Source organism: Macaca thibetana, chromosome 18 (genome assembly GCF_024542745.1).
Source record: "Macaca thibetana thibetana isolate TM-01 chromosome 18, ASM2454274v1, whole genome shotgun sequence".
Lineage (NCBI taxonomy): Eukaryota > Metazoa > Chordata > Mammalia > Primates > Cercopithecidae > Macaca > Macaca thibetana.
The window spans coordinates 72,134,462-72,147,239 of record NC_065595.1 but is presented as its reverse complement, the minus strand read 5'-3'; the positions used below and the strand labels follow the sequence as shown (position 1 = coordinate 72,147,239).

The following is a 12,778-nucleotide window of genomic DNA, read 5'->3' as shown; positions in this document are numbered from 1 at the left end:
TGGTGGATCCAACCCCTCCCCGACCTGTGTCAGGATTCGCCCTAGAGAGTTCAGATAGGACGGACCAGGAAGAGGAGCCTAGCGGAGTCAGCGGCAAAGGAGCAGATACCGTCCGTGGATTTTGGGTTAACAACAACTAAAAGGAGCCTAGCGGAGTCAGCGGCAAAGGAGCAGATACGGTCCGTGGATTTTGGGTTAACAACAACTAAAAGGAGCCTAGCGGAGTCAGCGGCAAACAGAAACGGTCCTGGAGCGGTTAACAACAAGGAGCCTCAGTCAGCGGCAAAGGAGCAGATACGGTCCGTGGATTTTGGGTTAACAACAACTAAAAGGAGCCTAGCGGAGTCAGCGGCAAAGGAGCAAGACATGGTCCGTGGATTTGCGTTAATGACAACTAAAAGCTACAAGAGTAATTTAGAGTCTGAGTTTGAAATTTCAGGCATTGTAAGCAGTAGCATCTACCCATGACACCCGCAGACACCCTCCCACCTCTTCCCCCACCTGCGGCCATGCATGGCCTGCCCTGCCTTCCCCCGTCTTAACACATATTCCCACTGCCCGCCTGTGGGCCCCCAATTTTCTGAAGCATATACTCCTACAAGCAAAAATGTCTAAGCACACAGGTCATATACATTTATTTATAAATTATATACATATGCTATGGTAATAGTACATTGTACACAAAATATACAAAGTTTGAAACAATAAAGTAAAAATAAGTATGTGTGCTCTAGTATTTTCTCGCTGCAACCCACTGACCTAGAACACTCTTTCCCTGTTGGTCCACGTGGAAAAAAAAAACTGTTCTTACACTAAGTCTCAGCCCAAGGTCTACGTCTCAGTCCAGCCGTGCTGCTGTAACGAAATACCTTCAATGGCGTCATTTAGAAACAGCAGAAATGTGCTGCTCCCCGTTCTGGTGGCTGGGACGTCCAAGATCAAGGTGCCGGCAGATCCGGTGTGTGGTGAGGGCCCATTCTTCATAGATGGCGCCTTCTGTGAGTCCTCGCGTGGGGCAGGGGTGAAGAAGCTCCTCCGGCCTCTGTTATAAAGGCACTAATCCCACACATGAGGGAGGAGCCTCGTGACCTAGTCCCCTCCTAGAGGCCCCACCGCTCAATACTGTCACAGTGGAGTTATGTTTCAACTGAGGAGTTTCGGGGACACACAGACATTCAGACGACAGCATTTGGCCTCCTCCATGAAGTCTCCATTGATTGACCAAAGCACACTGAGCCCTCAGGAAGTCAGGAGACAGCAGGTCTACTCACATCTTCCTCTGTCTCCCTGGTGCGATCGTTAGCCCTGTGTGGCAACCGTGGGCACACCTGTCTTCCACCGGTTTGGGGACAGAGCCATGTCTTTATCTAGTGCCTGGTGCGTGGATCCTGAGTGCTCCATAAAAATGCACAGAGGAGGAAAGAGTAGAAGGAGAAGGAAGGGAGGGAGCGAAGGAGGCGTCAGAGCCACCACCTCTGGGCCTGGGGGCCTCACTCTCCTCCACATCTAAAGCCTTTCTTGAAACACTGCTTAGTTCAAGACGTGATTGTAAAACCACTCGTACTTGCTAATTGCTTCCGCCACACACATTCTATCTTCTCCTTGGTTTCTATGTCCCCAAAAGGTGGGAACTGGGTCTCTGACTGTGCCAGCGCAGGGCACATGTCTCACGAGTACACACGTGGCTCACGAGATGCCTTTTACTGAGACTCACTGTGGTAGCTGGCCTGTCCCACCTCATCTGCTTACATATGATCTTCTCTAATCCTCTCAAAAACCTACGAGGTGGGCAAACAGCTATTTCAGAGAAGGGCGAACTGAGACCTAGAGTCAGTGACCTTTCCCAGGTTGCACGGCCTCCGAGGGGCCCAACAGCACAGGGGCCCAGGAGGGACGGCTAGAAGGATGACTGGGCAACTGCCCATGGCCATGGCAAGCCCTCAGGAAGCCAGGACGCAGCGCGTTTACCCGAATTCTCCCAAGCACACGGCGGGTGACGCAGTCCCCCCGTGGCGGCTGACCCACAGGCCGGCGCTTCAGCCTGGACGCTGCCTCCTCGGTGGGTCCAAGGGGAACAGCTTCCTCCACGCAGATGGCAGAACAGAGGCCATTCCCTCAAACACAAATGCGCCCCGGCTACAAAACTCCAACAGACAAACAATGTTACAGCAACCAAAGGACAAGGATTCACATGAGAGGGTAATGCCCCAAGAGCCCCATCAGATAACAACTGCTCTGCTTCATTTAAAGTTCAACTTTATCAGAAAACAAACGTCAAGATTTTTCTGGACTAAACTTACTACATATAGCTATTTGTAACTGTGCATAGACAACATTTATTTATTATTTTTACATTACTCTTCAGATGAAAGACTGCAAAATCCCGGGACATCTAGTTTAGAAGTAAACAATCTTGAATGTCATATTCAAACACCAATAGGAGGAAAGCTAAGTGTTTTAGAGGCACAATTTAAAAAAATTTTTTTTGTAGAGACAGGGTCTTACTATGCTACCCAGGCTGGTCTCAAACTCCAGCCTTGTGCCTGGCCTAGGGTTCAAGATTTATCTTAATAGCCAAAGTAGCAGAAAAACAAATGTTCAACCAAGCCAACCAACTGCCGACATTTCCCCGAGTCCTGCACACATCGTGTCCAGAAGGCCCCTGTCCCCACCAGGAAAGCAGGGACTGTGTTGCAGGAGCAAGCCAGACAGCAAGGTCAAATCAGACAGAAATCAGTCAGCTCTGCACGCCTCAGCCAGTAACAAACACAAGAACACAGGTGGATCTGTCAGGCACCCAAAGCCCCCTGGATCAATGGCAAGCACCGTCCCAGTGACATCAGAGCCACCACCTCGCTAGGGAAAATGGAGAACCGCCAAGGACGACAGCAGAGGCGTGCTCCCCCAAAGACACTGAGGGACCCCACTGGCCAGACCACTGGAGGACTGCCACCCCATTAGCAGCCCTCGACACACTCCATCTCCACTCCGCAGGCCTCATCCCATCTCCAGCCTTTTGGAATCCATCTCCAAGGTCTTGGCACTGCCACAGGTGAGGGCAGGTGTGCACCTGGGACAGAGTGTGGTGCTGATGACAGGCCAGGCGGAGCTGAGAAGGACCCAGTCTGCAGTCTCAGCCCAGGGAGATGGGGCACGGCATCGCCAGCTGAGCTTCTGCCACCTGCACCTGCAGTGCCCAGGCTCACACACCTAGGCACCTCCTTGAAAGCTTTGGCACAGAACACAAAACTGTGCTATGTTCAGGCTCTGTGTCCCCACCCAAATCTCACCTTGAATTGTAATCCAAATTGTAATCCCCACGTGTTGGGGGAGGGACCTCATGGGAAGGGAACAGATCATGAGAGCGGCTCCCCCGTGCTGTTCTCACGATAGTGAGTTCTTGCGAGATCTGATGGTTTTATCAGGGGCTTTTCCTTTCTTCGCTCTGCCCTTCTCTCTCCTGCTGCCAAGTGAAGCAGGACAAGTTTGCTTCCGCTTCCGCCATGACTGTAAGTTTCCCAAGGCCTCCCCAGCCATGTGGAACTGTGAGTCAATTAAACCTCTTTCCTTTACAAATTACCCAGCCTCGGGTATTTCTTCATAGCAGCATGAGAATGGACTAATACACGTGCCCACCAGGTCCTGTGGGGCCCACTCACCGTCCACCAGGCAACGCCAGGGGAGGTGCATCCCCAGCACACGAGAGAGCAGGTGAGCGCCTTGCATAGTACATGGGGGTCTCCCCACCTGACACGCTCAGGTGCCTGTGAACAAAACCACACTGATCATGACCAGGCCTAGAGAAAGTGGTGCCATGCTGCTCCCTCCAGCACGGTAGGCACCCTCCAGTCCAGCCGTTTCCAACCCCTCAATGAAAGACTATCTTTAGTTAGTTCATCACCACCTACTAGAGTGATTTTCCATCTCTCTCAAGCTTTACGAGCAACAGCTTAGGAGGTCAGGCACTGTTCAGTCGTTGCAGCTCTGGAAGGGCTGATGCCTTGGAGGAAAGCAGATCAGCACATTTGCAGAGGAAGTGCAGGTCCTCCACGGGCGACACAAGCACGGAGTATGGAGGATCATGAATTTTCTGTCTGCCCGTGATGATTTTTCTGTCTGCGTCCCTAGGGGCAAGACTAGCAAAGAACGTGAGGTCCAATAGGGGTCATTTGAAATGAAGAGAAGCGACTGAACAAGGTAGGGTGGGGCTATCCAAACAGCCAGGTGCTGACTCCACCCTCTCCTGGCCCTCATTCTCCATTGCGAGTTCAAGGTTACCCCTAAAGAGGGAGGATGAGGCGGCTGGGGGAAGACCAAGAGCAGTCTATGCCCATCCTATCCTGTAATTTGCTTAAAAGACATGTTATTAGAATGTTTATTGCCCTGAACCTACCTGAGTAGAATTTGATTCTACTTTATTTTACTTAACTCGAATTTTAAAAAGCACAAAGGTCTTACCCCACCTACTGAGATCATCCACTGACATTACGATGTTTGGCCTTAACAAAATTCTAGCAAACAGCAAAACTCTTTTCATCGATGACCCAGATGATACAAAGTCAGATTTTCAAAATAAAAAGATAGGAGAGAAAATTTAAACATCATATCGTTTACTGCTAAATTTGCAAAGGTTTTTTAAATAATACTCGGCATTGACAAGGGTTCAGTCACCCTCTTGTCTGTGGGAATGTAAGTTGCCTCTCCCATTCTGAAAGCCCCATCTGGCAATATTTTTGGAGGACCCTCACGAGTCTTATACCCCCTAATTTCCCTTTTAAGAATCTACCCAAATAATTAAAAAAAAAAAAAAGTTCAGGCCAAGCATAGCGGCTGACGCCTATAATCCCAGCACCCTGGGAGGCCAAGGCAGGAAGATTGCTTCAGCCCAGGAGTTTGAGACCAGCCTGGGCAACACGGTGAAACCCGGTCTCTACAAAAAAAAAAAAAAAAAAAATCAAGCGTGGCAGCATCTGTAGTCCCAGCTACTTAGGAGGCTGAGGGGAGAGGATGCCGTGAACCTGGGAAACAGCAGTTGCAATGAGCCAAGACCACACCACTGCACTCCAGCCTGGACAAAAGAGCAAGACTCCATCTCCATTTTTTTAAATTATAAAGTTATGTAATACATTTCTAAAAAAAAAAAAAATGTTTAAAGACATTCAATGCAATCATATTTGTAACAGAGAAAACTGGTAACAGCCTCAATGTCCTAAAACTGGTTTTAAAAAAATAACAATATAACCATAGAACAGAATATTATACAGTCCAGAAGTGGGATTTTGGAGAATATTTAAATCACATGAAAAATGTTCATTAAAGAATGTTAAGCTTCTTAAAAAGTACATAAATTACTTTCTAATTAATCAATGAACCTGGAATCTACTAACCTACTAATCATCTCTAGCAGTGAGATCATAGATAATTTCAGGGATTTTTATTTTCTTCCTTCTTTCCCTGTTTCCTAATTCTCTTCAGGACACACGTAATCAGGAAAAGACGACGTTATTTGTCCCACAGATACCGCCAGGAGCAGCTACCCCAAAACAGGCCTCGCATCTTGGGTCCTGACAATGTGTTGCTGCTGAGAGCTGCGGACCGAGCAGACAGGGCCCGGACCAGGACAGTCTCTCTAGAGGTCTTCACCTCCTCAACCGTAACTTAACCAGCCCCACGCCAGGCTAGCCTGCAGATCAAACGCCACAAAGGCTTAGAAATGCCCTGCGACATGTGGCACGCTCAGCAGTATCTACACAGGGGACAGCATCCATCCCAGGGCTGGGGGTGGCTCCAGAGCTGTGAGGGACACCCCTTCCTGCCTGTGACTGGGGACCAGTCTGCAAAGACCTGACTGTCCTGCTAGACTCATGATATGTGCATCTCTTGGGTCCTCCCTTTAGGACCCACAATCTCGAAGATTTAGCTTGTCCAAGGTGGACAACATTTCACAGGATGTACAAGTCAATATACATGATTCATTTACCTACACCCCATAGAGCAAAACAGAGACTCTTGGCCGAGCGCAGTGGCTCACACCTATAATCCCAGCACTTTGGGAGGCTGAGGCCAGCAGATCCCTTGTAATGAGTGTGAAACCAGCCTGGCCACCATGATGAAACCCCGTCTTTACTAAAATACAAAAAATAGCTAGGTGTAGGGGTGCATGCCTGTAATCCCAGCTACTCAATTTAGGAGGCACAAGAATCGCTTGAACGTGGGAGGCGGAGGTTGCAATGAGCTGAGATGGATTGCACCACTGTACTCCAGCCTGGGTAATAAAGGGAGACTATATCTAAGAAAAAAAAAAAGGAGACTCTTAAAGATGGGATAACTTTTTTTCATTTCTAAAGAAACTGTAGGCCACATGTGGTGGCTCACGTTTGTAATCCCAGCACTTTGGGAGGCCGAGGGGGGCAGATCATGAGGTCAGGAGATTGACACCATCCTGGCTAATACGGTCAAACCCTGTCTCTACTAAAAATACAAAAAAATTAGCCAGGCGTGGTGTCACACACGTGTAATCCCAGCTATCTGGGAGGCTGAGGCAGGAGAATGGCATGAACCCGGGAGGCAGAGCTTGCAGTGAGCCGAGATTGTGCTACTGAACTCTAGCCTGGGCAACAGAGTGAGATTCCATCTCAAAAAAACCAAAAACAAAAACAAAAAGAAAGAAACTATAGCGCTCTTTGTCCTGGGACGAACTGGATCCTCCCAAGTGAAGAGACAGCTGGCGGGGGCATTACCAGCACACACCCCCAGACCCAGGCGGTTAGCTGCTCCCAGGAACCGGGCAGTCACACCCCACCAGGCTACATGGAGAGGTGCCACGGGGAGGCTGACGGAAGCGGTTTTAAGGACCAGTGCAGAAGAAATATCTGGCAATACCAACACTCCTACTGATTGTTGCTTTGTCTTTCTCTCAAGGAACTCAAGGGATAAGGTGGGCAGAGACAAAGCTGCCATGGTCCAGTCCTCAAAACTGAGGCTCTTGCCACAGGCAAGACAGGCAGAGAGCAGAGACTGGGGTTAAAACAGGAGAGGGAGTTGGAGAGGGAGGGCCACAGCGGAGAGGCAAGAGGGACGAAACCCTGAACTTGCTGGCTGGATAGAGTCCCAGTGGGACCTGTATGGGGACAAGAAGAGAATGGTACCCTGCCGGCAAGCGGTCCCAGATGAAGAATTACTGACCCAGGCCCCACCTCATTTAGGTCCCGGAACCTGGAGCCACGCTGCCTAGGCCGCTCCACCCTTTATTCACACGGTGGTTGACTCTGGGCAATGTCTTGACGTCTCTGTAACATGGGGATGGCAGGAGGACCCACGTCACAGGCCGCTGTGAGGATTAGATTAGTGAGTCAGTGTATGGCAGCCCTCAGAACAGAGCCTGGCACACAGGACAGGCGCAGGAGCACTTGGAGCTGCTGTTATTATCTGCCCACGTGCCCTGGTTAGAGGTCAGGGAGCCCTTTGGAGAGCAGCCTGGCCTCCTACAGCCTCTCCGGCGACTGCCTTCGGAAGCAGAGACTTTCCAGCGGAAATTCCCGTGCAGCTCTGTGCACAGGTTGCTGGTCCCTGGGGCCACGGACTCTGAGAACAATGCCTGGCTGTGCACTGCCGGCCCAGCCCTCTTCTGGAGAATCCCAGCAGCCAGGCGGGCAGCACACCAGGAAACCACACGACGTGGCAGAAAGCCTGCCCTTTGCAAACCCCAGAGGCAGGAAGTCGAAGCACATCTGCACAAAGTGCCCTCCTGACACCTGGTTGGAGGATGGCCAGCCAGTGGGAGTGGGAAGGATCTCTTTCTCTCAAGGCCTACCTTCAGGAGATTGTCTAGGTCCTCAGAGCAGATGAGGGCACACACACGCCACTCACACCCACCCCCTTCCCTACCTTAACACCACTCAGTCGTCCAGTCCCCAAGTCCCATCCACAAAGAGAAGAGCAAATCATTTGGCAGGGGACCCCGGTATGAGGCGGCTTTGTAACATGAGCTGTGTGTCCGCAAACAACTAGGGCAAGACCATTAAGTTCATTACACCTGTCACTCTGCCAGCTGAGCTTCCACACTGCCCAGATGAAAGTACATTATGCCCAAGGAGTGCCACCCAGGCCCTCCCAGGCCAGTACAGGCTTATCTATCGCAGACAATTTGTTCTCAGTGTCTGCACCTGCAGAAATAACACAACTGTAAACAGCCTGAAACTTGGCTTTGAGATACTTTAGGCCCTGGGCAGCCAAGCACAAAGTTGAGGTCTCCAGGGAAGAAGCTAGGTGCCTGCTTTCCCTGCTCGGAGGAAGAACGGGAGTGTGGACCAGAGGTGGGGCCAGCGAAGGGGAGAAGGCGGAGCAGCCTAGCAAAATAAAGGACACAGAGTTGCTCCTCGGATTCTACTGCCCTGCAGTAGAGCCAAAAATAAAAGCAAGGCACATCCTTCTCATTTCCGAACCGAGGCACAGCATTCTAGGCGGCAGGCAGAGGCCCTCCGCGCAGCTGCCTGCACACCAGGCCCATGAGCGGCGCCCAGCCGGCCGCCGGCTGCAGAGTGCGTTTGCAGTGCAAGCGTGTTGCAGACAGCGGTAATTTATTTATCCCTGTCATGTAACATTAACAATCTGTCTGGAGCTTGGCAAGCACCAACTTGCACTGTCACATAAACTGTCTGACAAACTTAAAGTTTCGTAAATGCTTCTCTTTTTCCAGCAGACAATAAAGCATCCTTTAAAAAAAAAAAAAAAGTTGTCATCTTTTCTGTTCCTTTTCTCTCTTCCTCTTCCAAAAAAAAAAAAAAGGAAGAAAAAGAAAAAAAGGCAACAACAAAAGAACCCATGCAAACAGAAATGATCCCTCAGCAGGACTCTTAACACTGAACCGCTCGACATTTTTCCGATGCCAAGTAAATGAGTAAATAAATGGATGGGGGGAGTGACGTTGTAGGAGACGGCTGAGAAAGGGGTACAGAGGAAAATCTGCAAAACAAAAGTACAGTCATTAAAAATTAATAAAGGGTGTGGACATGCAGACCCCACCCCCGTCTGCTCATGGGGATTGAGCCAGACACTCTGTGTCCTCGTTAAGTGGAGTCTGGCAGGCTGCCGGAGTGTTAGTGGGTTCTGGGAATGCCAATATATTAACCAGAGGACTTTTTGCATACCCTTTAGAGTTTTTATTCTAGAAAAGTCAACCATTTGGCACAGTGCGGCATTATTTTTGTCCGGGAAAGCTCGCAGCTGCCAATCAAGGGAGAAATTATATCTATGTTCTTTGTAATCTCCAAGACCTATCTGGAAAACAAGCTCGGTGGAAAGAAAAGTCTTCACAAAAACAACTTAAAAGGCCAAAGTACCATTTTTAGTGGGAACTCAAAGAAAAGCAATCCATTCTTAAATCACACGGATATGTGACAACACAGACATCAATTTCAATTCCTCCTGTGATGGAAAAAAAACGACATTACCTGGAAATTCAAAGCCAATATTTTCAGAGTAATTAATAGTACAGGTATTAGCTTCAGTCCTTTCCTTGCCTAACAACGAAGCAAACAATGCCCCCAAAAAAAATCTCCCTAAAAAGTGGCAGGTCTTGTGGCCTAAATTTTCAAATAGTAGGCAGAACCTTTGCATTTCTATTTTGAAACTTAAGATTCACCTCCCATGCACACCCATAATATAGGTCAAGATGTAATTCCAGACTAACACAGTTCACGTAGGCAGAACGTCCCTTTGACATCAGAATATAATGGCTTCCAGGAGATTTTTTCTGAGACCTAAAAAAAGGAAGACACAGAGGGAGATACAGAAGGAGACAGAGAGGAAGGAAGAAAGGAAAGAATAATTTTGGACTACACAGCAATTTTGCCGCTATTCACATTTAATATCCATGTGCCCCTACACATTCCATTAAATATTTCCAAAAATGTTTCCAGGTTTAAATGGTATGCTCTTCTTCTACACTGTTTTATCACTTCTTGAGTGATAACTTATTTTCCCTTCTCTATTAACTCTTACAGAGAAAGAAGGACACATCACAGAGATTGCATAAGCCCAGATTCCAAAGAAAGATGAGAAGAAACATGGCAAGGACTACCAGAAAGATCGGAGCAGTCTACAATTGCAAGGATCCTGCCCGGAGCCCTGAGGTGGCTTTGGTTCTGCGTGATGACGTACAGCAGTCGCCTCCCACACACCACCACAAGGAGACTTGATGCCGGCTACATACAAAGAGGTCAGCAGCTCAGGGGTCTGTCTCTGCTGGACCGCCTGCCAGAAACTATCCACAAAGAGCAAAACTGACTCTCCTCTGACCTTGTTTCCCTATCAGACAGGGACGTTACCCTGCAGCAGCCCAGAGGAAAAACAGAGAGCGTCCCAGGAGCTGTGAGGCTGATCTGCCAGGCTGCTAAGTCAACCAAGACTACAGCACAGTCCCAAACTGTAAACACCTCTGCAGACGGGCCCTTGCTCTCCGCGTGCCAGGCAAGAAAACTATTCTTAGAACACTGTCAGCAGTTGGGGGAAAATAAATATTTGTCTATGTATGTATATACTCCAGTGGGAGTGGGGTGGGGTGGAGGAGTCTCAAATAATGTGCCAACAAATTGGCACAAAATCCCTTAATAAGCAGCTGGCACTGGCTGTGTTCCACTGCAGGGCTGTGGTCTTGCAATCCAAGCCCACGAGAGGATTCAAGAGGCAGCCCTAAAAACATGACGGGAAGTCTTCTCCAATGTAAATACAAACCTACACGAACCAGGACCATGGCCAATAGTGGCAAGCCCTTCCAAGGGTAACAGCAGAACGTTAAGAAATTAGAGAGGTCTTTTAAAACAAGGGAGGAAGGTAGCTACAATTCCATTACAGCAAATCCCTTACTGGCATTTACATTCCCAGCCCTAATTCCTAACAGTGTGTTCAACGTCAATAGCAAAATGAAGCTCTTAAGAAGAATTAAGCTTTCAAAGATCATAAGGAAGTTAGCCCCCCGTTTTCAAAAGCACTGCTTAGAAAGGTCCATCAAATAACATTTCAAGGGTTGATGGGAAACCAAGTGTAATTCAATAAATATACATGGGTAATACTCAGATGTCCTCATTTGTCTATGTAATGACTCAGATTTGACACTACGATCTTTGACTGAACACAAAGACTGTATTCCAGAAGAAATGTGCAGAGCACAAAGGCAGAGTTACAGCTGACAATACACTCGAGTTAAAGACTCGAAAAGACAATACTCATATACAGAATTCAGACATGACTTGATGCACTGGCAGTCTCCCTGTGCATACTTTGCAGAACCTTCTGTCATTCAATACTCAGTCCTGAAGCTCCAGGGCAGATACAGAGACGAGAATGCCATTCTTGGCTAGCCAAACCGGCAGAAAGGGCCGTTTTTAAAGGGAAGCTTCCCAGCACTAGCCCTTCGAGAAGGCACCAACCCTATACCAGCCACAGGACCCTATTTTTGAGAGTCAGTGCTGCTCACCGTCTCTATCCACCTCTACTGCAAATAACTTACTAATACAAGCGCTCAGAACCCACATTCTGTACAGCTACTCTTACCTCACATCCCACAACGCCTAACACATAGTAGGCCCTCAATAAATATGTATTGCAAGGATAATTAACATTTAGAAAGCAGCGCTGGTCCAGGGATGAGAAGATGCCAAAATAATTAGAAAAGAGAAAAAGAGAAGGGAATAGACCAGGACAGAGGAAAAGAAAAGAAGTAAATCAAAATTATGCAATTCTAGCTAATTAAAAAATTTCGGGGGGAAAATAAAAATCACGCTAGTTCACGTGGCTAGGGGCACACAGCAATCATTCCTGCGCCTGGGCAGAGCTAAGGAGCCCCGCTTGCTTTAAAGAGCTTCTCGCTGCCCTGACTGGCGACGAGGTGTCCCTCCAGGTAGGTGACCCAAGAACATGGTGCCCTCGGATGCGCCTTCTGCCGGGGCCGCCCACCCACCACGCGTCCCTGTCGTCCTGAAAACCTCTGCCTCATCGGGAAAACCCCTCCTTTTCCAATTAAAAAAAAAAGTTTAAAAACAAGCAAATGCCCTCTCCGCCACGACAGCGATTTAACCCACGCCGAGCCCACTGTCTTCCACCGCGTACTCACAGGGCGCGCCCCCAGGCCCACCGGGCGGCGCACCGGGCAGGGGTCCCAGGAAGCCTCCTGCAGGCTGCGCAGCGCAGACCCCGTCACAAAGGCAAGCGCCGGGCCGGGCTGGGTGCTCGTCGCTTCCTGTTTATTCCACGGTGAGGGACAGAAAGAAATTCAACGCACGCCTGCTTCCTCCGCGGCTCTGAGACCCAGCCTGAGTGCAACAGCAGCCGCCCGAGACAATCGACTTCCCAGCCAATGCCGGGAGCTCCGGGCGGTCCCGCGACCGACGTCAACGCGCGCGGGGGGACCCGGGGGGACCCGGGGGGACCCGAGGGGACCCGGGAGGACGCCGGGTGAAGCCGGCCCGAGGGGTCGGGGGGCGGGGAGCGCGCGGTGCAGGATGCGGAACTGAGGGGCTGCGGGGCTGCGGGGCTTGGCCCGCCCCCCTCCTTCCCGCAAACTCCCCGGCCAGGTCCTGCAGGCTCTTCCCGCTTCCCGCTGACCTCCAGTCCCCGCCCGCCGCGGCGCGCCGAGGCCTAGGGGCTCCGAGACGGTTGGGGCTGCCACCCGCGCGCCCATCCCGGCCTCCGGGCGGTGCGGAATTCAATCTTGCAACCGCGGGACACCCGCGCCCCAGGGCACCGGGAAACAGAAAACGGGGTGGGGGTCGGCGAGGTC

General features: G+C 50.0%; 1 protein-coding gene across 1 annotated transcript in view; it reads right to left on the bottom strand.

The window, feature by feature from the left end:
• LDLRAD4 (low density lipoprotein receptor class A domain containing 4) overlaps positions 1 to 12,363 on the bottom strand; it is a 436,848-nt gene extending 424,485 nt beyond the window's left edge. Inside the window, exon 1 of the mRNA XM_050767575.1 lies at positions 12,113 to 12,363. The gene's annotated coding sequence lies outside the window, so the exon portion shown is untranslated. The remainder of the gene's footprint in view (positions 1 to 12,112) is intronic.
• Positions 12,364 to 12,778: the final 415 nt, after the last annotated feature.